Source organism: Chrysemys picta, chromosome 5, assembly GCF_011386835.1.
Source record: "Chrysemys picta bellii isolate R12L10 chromosome 5, ASM1138683v2, whole genome shotgun sequence".
NCBI lineage: Eukaryota > Metazoa > Chordata > Testudines > Emydidae > Chrysemys > Chrysemys picta.
In genome coordinates, this window is record NC_088795.1 from 142,884,664 (window position 1) to 142,895,244 (window position 10,581).

At 48.1% G+C, this 10,581-nt stretch overlaps 2 protein-coding genes across 4 annotated transcripts in view; one reads left to right on the plus strand and one right to left on the minus strand.

The window, feature by feature from the left end:
* The window catches only part of LOC112061285 (C-type lectin domain family 4 member F-like), a 269,396-nt gene that overhangs the window by 140,623 nt on the left and 118,192 nt on the right, over positions 1-10,581 (plus strand). The window lies entirely within an intron of this gene.
* LOC122172930 (C-type lectin domain family 4 member F-like) overlaps positions 1-10,581 on the minus strand; it is a 70,426-nt gene that overhangs the window by 27,092 nt on the left and 32,753 nt on the right. The window lies entirely within an intron of this gene.

Below are 10,581 nucleotides of genomic sequence, written 5' to 3' on the forward strand. Positions count from 1 at the left end.
TACCTACAAGCTCTGTTTTGGACTGTTTTCCTGTAGTCTAATAAACCTTCTGTTTTATTGATTGGCTGAGAGTCACGGTGAATCGCAGGAAGTGGGGCGTGCAGGGCCCTGTCTCCTGCACAGTCTGTGACACGTGCTTTTTCAGCAAAGCCCCTGTTAGCAAAAACAGCATCTGAGAGTCGGTGGATCAGAGATAAGAAGGCTGCTTCTTCCCCACTTTTTAACAAATAAAGGTGAAAGTTATATTAAGTCTTGTAAAGGAATAAACACTTTAAAAGAGAAGCCTATCTGAAGACACATTCCTTCATTTAGCACTTTTGCATATGCATTTCAATAAGAAGTGTGCATGCAGAAACATCCCAGGGTTAAAAACACAGAGAACCTGTTTATGAAAGTAATTTATAGTGATAAAAAAGTTTTCCCCTATGTTTTAGACTAACATTGGTCATTTTTTAGTTAGGACAATTTGAAGCAGCGTGCTTCTTCAGCAAAGCCCATTAGCAAAAACAGCCTTTGTGAGCCAGTGGATCAGAGATAAGATAAGATAAGATAAGGAGGAGCTTCTATTTAAACAGGTCTGATGATTAAAGATGGCTGCACCTCGAAAGCCCTGGCCAACACTGGCAGTCAAGCCTCTCTGAAGAGACGTATCTATGGGACCTGAAGAGTGTTTGAGACAGGTCACGGGAGCGGGGAGACAGGGATAGTGAACAATGCCTGTACCCACAAGAATGACGTGGTGGAGAAATACGAGGCCAGACCGCTGGGCAAAGATTTCTTTGAGACTCCGGACCCCGGCCGGGAGAACCCAAACGAATCAAATAAAGGGCTGTACGGAGATGAGGCACAGGTACGTTGTATATAAGAACGTTCAAGGGATGGTTTGGCAGGGACCCAGTCACCGGTGCTCGGTTGGCTAGAGCCTTTTGGATCAAGCCTGCACAGAGACATATTGCATTTGTTGTTGTTTGTTGTTTTTAAAAGCTGCATGCGGAAGGGGTCTCTTGACACACCATGTAAAAGTTTTAAAAGCATGTTATGAAAAAGTACAGAGACACTTTACACATATTTCTTCCTGTAAATTTTTGAGCAGCTGAGCGATGGTTCTTCAGAGGACTTGGCGGTTCTGGACACCGAGAGCTCCGAAGGGTCCAGAGGATTGGGCCTGATCTGTTTTAGCCCAGACCCAGAAACAGAAGCTCAACAGAATGCCGAAACAGCGGCGGATGCTTATTCTATAGGCCTGTACTATCTAACCTTGAGGGGGCAATTCGGTATTAAGCCTGTACGAGTTCATAACCGTAAAACCGTGATGCATGCAATTGTGCGAGCGGCTGTGCACAGAATCATCAAGGACTGCCTGAGAGAGAAACAAAATGAAGATTGTCCTGAGTGCACCATAGATGTCCCCGGTCAGAGGCATCACGACTGCGTGTACTGGTCTTTAGATGTAAACTGTAAAATTAAAGAAATTAGCAGTAGTTTGTGTCTGGAGAGTGTGTTAAATATCAGCATCATGTTGGGATATGCGTTGCAGTGCCTCTGTTTAACCCAGGAACATTTAGCTCTAGGGGCAGAATTGGTGGAGAAAGTGACAGAGGCCGAGGACACAAATAGCATTTTATATGAAATCATCAAGCGGACAGATAAAGGGGGAAAAGTTAAGGGGTGGGGTGTTCTTCACATAGGCTATCTCTGAGCTTCATGCAGTCACAAAGTGTTTTCTTTTGTCTTTTACAATCAGTAAATAGAATAAAATACTTGTTACAACTGATTGTGACTCTATCTGATTATGTTAATTATTGGCTTCTGTATGTATAAAAAAGGAAACGGTAAGAGGACACCCAGGGTACCATTTGATATTAATGCCTTGGGATTGTTAGTTTCAGTATCTGTTTTATATGTTTGTAGTAGTTATGCTTATCGCTATAACTCCTACAAGGAGGGGATTGTTAGGTAATGTCCCTTTTGTATGTTTGGTATAATTTCAGGATCCCATATTGATTTGCAAAATGGAGTTTGTGCCCATGTCATCCAGCTGATCACAGTTTTCCCACCTTTTATTTCTCATCAGAAGTGGGAAACAACTTCTAGATAGACCTGGTTTTTACCGCCTTTTCCACAGGGTTTCCCAGAAGGGGGTTTCGTTTTCTGCTCCTTCTACGGGGTTTCCCGGGCCAGATTATATAAATCTGCCCCGAGCACTGCTCAGTTGCTGTCCATCTGAGTGACAGTGAGGGTCTGACTTGCACTCACCTCCCCATCCTAGTGGTAGAGGGGGCTCGGGTTTTCCTTCCACAGCTCTGCTTCTACTTTGTCATCACCTGCAAGGAGAAGAGAAGGACAGACAGCCATATCCCACTTACCATCATCCACCTTCAGCTGCTGTCCCCCGATAGACCATCTGCTCTTCTACAGACCCGGAGGAACATCAAGGGACTCCCTGGAGCTCCTCTCCAATGGCTTTCAACTAGCCGGAGGATTGAGGTCCCAGGCAACAATCAATACTTGATCTATAGAAGGAGGTTTCTATTAAGGGGTTTACTTATCTGTTTATAGGGTTTATTTGGGGAAAATCACTGGCTTACATAATTTTACTGTTTACTCCCTCCTCTTCTTTGCCCCATTCATTGTGCACCAATCCCGCAATACACTTCATTTGTCTTTCACCTTATCACGACTGATTCCTTGTTATTCACCGTCGGAGGGACCCTTTATGGGAAGATCAACCCTACCAGATGACAGATGCTGGATATGGAGGCTCGAATCTAAGGAAACAGGAAGCATAGGGATCTCTTGCCTTATCCCACATATATTTCTTTCCCTTTCTGCCCTTTCCTCTAACAAGTACAAAGAGAGCCCGAATACATGTTCTCTTGAGGTTAACGCTAGGCTGGGGCAGAACTTGGTTTTAACAGGAAATCCCCCTTTCCTCCTCTGAAAATGTTGTTTCTCACTTTGGCTGAGGATTGAAGTTAGCTTACAAAAAGCTCCTGATGTAGTAGGGCTGGGTTCTGCCATGCTAATCCACACTGGGTTATACCTTCCCCCACAGGCAGCCTCATTCATTTCAAAGGGACCAGCTGCAACTTAAGGTGCTTCTCACAGTGAGTAAAGGAAACCTCTTGCTGGACCATTCAAACTGCTTGCTTAACAAGTTTTCTTTAAGGGACATGTCATTGTATTATAAATAAGCGGGAAAGTTTGAGGTAGTGGGACTCTTTGGGACTGGTCTCTCCTTCTGATTATTGATTAACCAGGTGTGGGTTTTCCCCAGAGTTTGCAGCCTTGAGACCCTGTCAGACACATTCCTGCTCCTCTAAAATGCATATAGATTCATAGATTCTAGGACTGGAAGGGACCTCGAGAGGTCATCGAGTCCAGTCCCGTGCCCGCATGGCAGGACCAAATACTGTCTAGAGCACATATCAGCAACTTCAACACTATTCTTATCAGGAAGGACGTGGGGTCAAGCTGCCCTTTCTGTGGCCCCCAAACCCCCTCCCCTGCTGATTGGGTTGCTTTTAGCAATAAGCCATAGTGGTTTCAGGCACTTTACTGGTTTGCCAAAATCTCCCCGTACACTGGGTGTCGGTATGGAGAGCAAACTGATCAAGTTTGCAGATGACACAAGGCTAGGAGGGAAGGGTTGCAACACTTTGGAGGATAAAACTAAAATTCAGAGCGATCTTGCTAAATTGGAGAACTGGGCTATAGACAACAACCTGAAATTCAAGAAAGACAAATGTAAGGTGCTACACATAGGGAAGAACAGCCAAACACACAAATACAGAACGGGGGGAAACTGGTTTGGCAGCAGCACTGCCGAGAAGGATCTGGGAGTTGTGGTGGATCCCACCCTCAACATGAGTCAGCAATGTGATGCTGTTGCAGAAAAAGCAAATGCAATTTAGGTTGCATTAACAGAGGTATAGCTTGCACGTCACAGGAGGTGACAGTACCGCTCTATTCGGCACTGGGTAGGCCTCAGCTGGAGTATTGTGTCCAATTTTGGTCACTAATGTATAGAAAGGATGGAGAGAAACTGGAGAGTATCCAGAGGTGGACACAGATGATCAGAGGGATGGAATGCCATGCAAGGTGTCTGAGCAAAACCTGAAGGAACTGGGTATTTTGGTTTGCAGAAGAGGAGGCTAACGGGGGACATGACAGCGGTCTTCAAACACTTGAAAGATTGACATAAAAAGATGGAGAAAAGTTGTTCTCTTTTGCTACTGACGGCAGGACGAGAGGTGATGGGGTCAAACTACAGCACAGCAGATTGAGATTAAATCTCAGGACAAACTTCCTCACTGTCAGAACAGTAGGACAATGGAACAGATGCCTAGGGGGGTCGTGGAAGCTCCTTCACTGGAGGGTTTCAAAGGTTAGCCGACTATCTGGGATGGTTTATACACAGCAAACCTGGCATCTTGGCAGGGATTAGACTAGATGATTCTTGTGGCCCCTTCTGACTCAATTTTTCTATGATTCTATGAGTTAACGTCCCTCTTCTGCACTGACGACTAGGTCTTAAGGGTTGGCTCCTGGCCCTCACTCAGGTAGCTCCAGCCAGGCCTTTCCCTCTAGCTGGGGTGGGGGAAGGTGCTCCCTGGATCCCCTCTGGATCCTCCACAGGTCTCTTTCTGCCCTTTACCCTTCTATCAGGGCACCAGGCACCAGCTCTCTCTAAGGGCGGGAGCTCTACCAGCCCCTTGCAAGACTCTAGGCCTCACCCACCAGCCCCCTATGTCTTTCTGTGCCCCTTGTCTCCCCTCTGTGATACAGCAGGCTCCATTTTACAAGCAGCCCTGCACCTACCATCACGTGTGTCTGATCCAGCCAGTGTCCCAAACCCATCACCTGGGGGGGGCGGGTGATAACTGTACACTGATGGGGCTGAGCCCAAATCCCCTAAAAGGGCCAGCCCGCCCCTGACACCACCCACCTGGCAGGTGAGGGGGAAGCCGCTGCCAGGAGTCAGGCCGTGCTGGACCAGTGGCGATGCTGCAGCAGGGCACAGAGATGCAATGGGCTGGGGGAGGTGGAGACAGAATATATGTGTGTGACCTCTGGACTCTCCACGGCCTGAGGAGAATGGCGGCGTCTCCATCCCTGCCCAGCACCTCAGAATCTCCTCAGCAAACACCAGTCCAAAGATCCATCTGGCCAGCAGCACTTCCCATGTAGCGCCCCCTCTCCACCCGGTTATCTTCTTCATTGCCAGTTGGCTTACAGGTTTTGATGGACAGGCCTGGGTTCTTCTGGATCCCGCCACCCACTCAGCAGGGTGTGTCTTCTTTAGTTTCCCTATGAATGTATTTAGCGGTGCCTCCACCCCCCTCACTCCTTCCTGGCAGGGTCACCAGGGCAGCTTGGGAGGAAAATTCTAACCACAGGGTAACCCCCACTTACTTGCCAGATCGTTGGAGACTCCCAAGAAATAACACAAACACATACAATGTAGTCAACACAATAATTATATTAAACAGCAGACAAATATCCATAACAGGGTAAAACACTACTCTTAGGGTCACTGGTGCCCACGCTGATAACACTGGTCTACAATTTTTGGGAAGTCGTCTGCTTCAGAGATAAAATGTGCTGTTTATTATGTATTTTGATGTGCTGAATTCAAATATGACAATTAAAACAACTGATTGGCTACTGTTTCTAAGATATTTAAATTTTTACATTTTATGTCGATGTATATTGTGTAGATAGTAGAGTTTTAATCATAAATTGTAAACCTAGGTCTTTTCATGTGTTTATGGTTGCTTTACATGATAACATTTCACCTGTCCTGTTTATGTAACCCTTTAAAAATCAGCAAAAGGGTTATATAAATAAAATTTATTACTAAAAAAAGGCAAAAAACTATTATGTACATAGTTTAGTCCTATTCAGTGTCTACTCGGCGCTTCTTGGCTTGTCTCTTGTATTCATTAAATGGAGCATCTCTTGTCACTGTCCAGCAATAGTCTGCAAGCATTGATGGGCTCCATTTGCCCTGATAGCGTTTCTCCATTGTTGCAATCTCCTGGTGAAATCGCTCACCGTGCTCATCGCTCACGGCTCCGCAGTTCGGTGGGAAAAAATCTAGATGAGAGTGCAAAAAATGTATCTTTAGTGACATGTTGCAACCAAGGCTTTTGTATGCCTTGAGAAGGTTTTCCACCAACAACCTGTAGTTGTCTGCCTTGTTGTTTCAGAGAAAATTTATTGCCACTAACTGGAAGGCTTTCCATGCCGTCTTTTCCTTGCCACGCAGTGAACATAACATAAGAACATAAGAAAGGCCGTACCGGGTCAGACCAAAGGTCCATCTAGCCCAGTATCTTGTCTACCGACAGTGGCCAATGCCAGGTGCCCCAGAGGGAGTGAACCTAACAGGCAATGATCAAGTGATCTCTCTCCTGCCATCCATCTCCATCCTCTGACAGACAGAGGCTAGGGACACCATTCCTTACCCGTCCTGGCTAATAGCCATTCATGGTGGTCAAATGCATGGTCAAATGCATCATCTCGAAGAAGTTCACGAATCTGAGGACCAACAAAGACACCTTCCTTTATCTTAGTTTCACTTAACCTTGGAAATTTTCCATGGAGGTACTTGAAAGCTGCTGGTGTTTTGTCAATGGCCTTGACAAAGTTCTTCATCAGACTCAGCTTGATGTGTAAGGGTGGTAACAAAATCTTCCTTGATTCAACAATTGGTGAATCCTCCCAGGCTCCAATGACTGTCAGAGTGGCCAATCTTTCTTGATGTAGTGAGAATCTCTTGCATGACTATCCCATTCGCAGAGAAAACAGCAGTACTTTGTGTATCCAGTCTGCAGACCGAGCAAGAGAGCAACAACCTTCAAATCGCCACAAAGCTGCCACTGATGTTGGTCATAGTTTATGCACCTCAAAAGTTGTTTCATGTTGTCATAGGTTTCCTTCATATGGACTGCATGACCAACTGGAATTGATGGCAAAACATTGCCATTATGCAGTAAAACAGCTTTAAGACTCGTCTTCGATGAATCAATGAACAGTCTCCACTCATCTGGATCGTGAACGATGTTGAGGGCTGCCATCACACCATCGATGTTGTTGCAGGCTACAAGATCACCTTCCATGAAGAAGAATGAGACAAGATCTTTTTGACGGTCACGGAACATGGAAACCCTGACATCACCTGCCAGGAGATTCCACTGCTGTAGTCTGGAGCCCAACAGCTCTGTCTTACTCTTGGGTAGTTCCAAATCCCTGACAAGGTCATTCAGTTCACCTTGTGTTATGAGGTGTGGTTCAGAGGAGGAGGATGGAAGAAAATGTGGGTCCTGTGACATTGATGGTTCAGGACCAGAAGTTTCATCCTCTTCCTCGTCTGACTCAAGTGAGAGTGATTCTGGTGCATCAGGAACCGGCAGTCCTTCTCCGTGGGGTACTGGGCGTATAGCTGATGGAATGTTTGGATAATGCACAGTCCACTTTTTCTTCTTTGACACACCTTTCCCAACTGGAGGCACCATGTAGAAGTAACAATTGCTGGTATGATCTGTTGGCTCTCTCCAAATCATTGGCACTGCAAAAGGCATAGATTTCCTTTTCCTGTTCAACCACTGGCGAAGATTTGTTGCACAAGTGTTGCAGCGTATGTGTGGGGCCCATCTCTTGTCCTGATCTCCAATTCTGCATCCAAAATAAAGGTGATAGGCTTTCTTAACCATAGTGATCATACTGCACTTTTGTGATGCAAAAGTCACTTCACCACAAACATAGCAGAAGTTATCTGCACTGTTCACACAAGTACGAGGCATCTCTGCTCACTTTGGCTAAACAGAAATGTGTCCCTTTGCAAAATGAAACACTGACAAATAAGAGAGCATGCACTGTATGATTTCTAGAGCAGATATAGGGCAATTTGTTCAGCAAAGTGATGTAAGCTTCGTTATGATTGCATCATCCAGGACTTCTAGGAATAACATGATGCAATTCATATCATGTATGACGCAATACCAGCTTCAGATTGCATCATTCATTGTTTTGCCTAAAAAGCAAGTACTGTCCAAACCCAGTCATAGATTTATTCATAGATCTAGTCAAAGATGTATTTTAGTCATTTCTGGTTTAAATTGAGATCCCTTCTCTTTATAACTCACTTATCCTCCGCCATTCCCAAGTCAAGGGTCGTATATACTGACCCAATAGCATATCTTGAAAACTAGAACCAATCAACAATTTTAAGCATAATTTTCATTTTCAGTGACCCAGAATTAGTAAAGTTTGACTACATTTATTTCAGAAGCATTTTGGCTGTAGAGCAGTGTAATACCTGTGACTTTCCCCAGTCACGTGACTTGAGGTAGCAAATGTAAGATCAGTGTCCCATCGGTACCGTACTTTGTTGGGGCCCTTGAACACCGATGACCACAATCTCTTCTCTGCAGTGGTTTAGCAGTGTGGCTGACTGGGCTCAGTACAGCCCAAAGGACTCACAAGTGGGAGGAGGTGGTAAGTCCCTCCACAGGTTTAAAAGGTAGCAGGTTATAAAATCCCCAAACCCTCACTCCCTGGCTCGAGGACACAGTTCAGGGAGTAGGGGGTCCCCAAAATGAATCCCCTGACTAACAAACTCCATGAATGATCCTCACATTCAGAGCTGATTCTGGACCCCTCGGTCACTGCAGAGGGGCTGAGCTCTGCTGGCCGGGATCCTCCTCAGGCAGGAGTCAGGCTGCTTCTGGTCCCAGGATTTCCCCTCACCACAAAGGGGTGCCGGGCTCAAGGTGCAGGTTACACAACTACACTAACATCCAAACTGTCGTCTCCTAGCCCAGCGTCCAGACACATTCCCAGCAGGCAGCAGCCCTGGACTAGCAGCCATGTGGGGACTGGTCTCCCTAGGGGGCTGGAGGGCGAACTCAGCCTGGCTGGGGAAATTTCCCAGCAAAACTCTACAAACTGGGAGTCATCAGTGGAGAGGGAAAAGCCCAGCTGAGGGATCTGCTGTCAGGTCCCTAGAGGCCAGTTCTCAGGGGGAACCTGCCTGCAGGCCTGGGACTCCCCAGCCCCCCACAGCCAGTCCTGCCCTTGCCCTGGCTGGCTCCAGACTGACTCAAAATGGCTTCTCCCCTCTCCTGAGCTCCCCGGGAAGGGCATGTCACTCCCTAGTGATTGCTGGGCAGAGTCAGACTCTGAGTTTGCCTTGGCTCCCCCTGAGCTGCCAGCAGACAGAGCCCCAGAGATTTAGGTCATCTCCTTGGGGGTTACACCCATCCCACAGCTACCAGACACCCGTCTCCTCGCTGTTCAGTGAGGTGGGGAATCAGGTGGTTCAGGAACTGGGATGCAGCCGTCACAGCAGACACAGCTCTTGGTCCTGCATGGATCAGTCACCAAGCCCCCAGGGCTGTCTCTAGCTCCCATGTTTGTAACCTTTCCCCCTGAGCTCTGACCGGCTCGGCTCTCGGTGAGTGTGTGGAACCTGCAAGGCTGCTTGTCCTGCCTGGAAACTTGGAAACAGCCTCAGAGATGGGTTATGTTGGCGTTCAGCCACCCCAGTTTGTGTATGGCTGGGCATGTGCCCACTTGGCTGCTTGTACCAGTGCTGCTCATACTCACCAGGAGTGCTTGTGTAACACACTAACCTTTGCTTCCACACGTGCCCCCTCTCGTCCCATATTACCGCCGGAGCAGTGAGTAGGTTCTGTCTCTTTGGGCAGCAGAACTCCCACCTGTGGCTGGTCACACGTAGGAAAAGATGCAGATTTGGACAGTCGTGGATGCCCGTAGGATAGGGCCTGCCTTCGGGGCGGGCGATGTGAGTGACTGCCCAGCGTGCCACGGTCGGGAGGGGGGTGCTGTGGTCCAAAGGCAAGGAGCAGGACGCAGGCCTGGCCCCACACTGCCCCCAGCCTGCCCCTCACCGTGCTTTAGCTGGGTGATGCTGGAGGCCCCACAACACAAGCAGGCCCCGGACACAGAGCAGGACTGCCATGGCTGGGGCGGAGCTGGGGGCAGCCCAGGATGGGAGAGGGCACAGGCTTCCCCAGGCCCAGCCCCTCCGGTGCATAACCTCCGACAACCAACCCCACGTGCCGCACACGGGGACGATGCCTTTATGCTCTCGCCAGAGCCCCACCCATGAGAGGGGGCCATAAAAGGCTGGGCACAGGGGGCTGGAACAATGTGAATAGTGGGGAGCTGAAAGCCACTGAACCGAACTGTAACCCTGCATGTGATGGAAACCGCTTCCAGCCAGGGGGTGTGGCAGCCCCCCAGATCCAGCACCTATGGCCAGGCGCTGCCGACAGAGCGCTGTCTTCCTCTTCCCTCACGCTTCCTTCCCCCATATGCCCATGTCTCCCCTCCCCTCCTCCCCCTCCTTCCCCAAACAACCGCCTCTCACCTCCACGCCCTCCCCCTCCTTCCCCATCCAACCATTTCACCTCTCCCCCTCCTTCCCCATCCAACCTGTTACCAGATTTGCCCATTACTTTGGGGTACGTTCATTTATTTGGGTTACTCTTTGGGGAGGGGGCGGTTCTGTAATTCTATCAATGTACTGCTTGTGTCATGTGTGTTTTCATA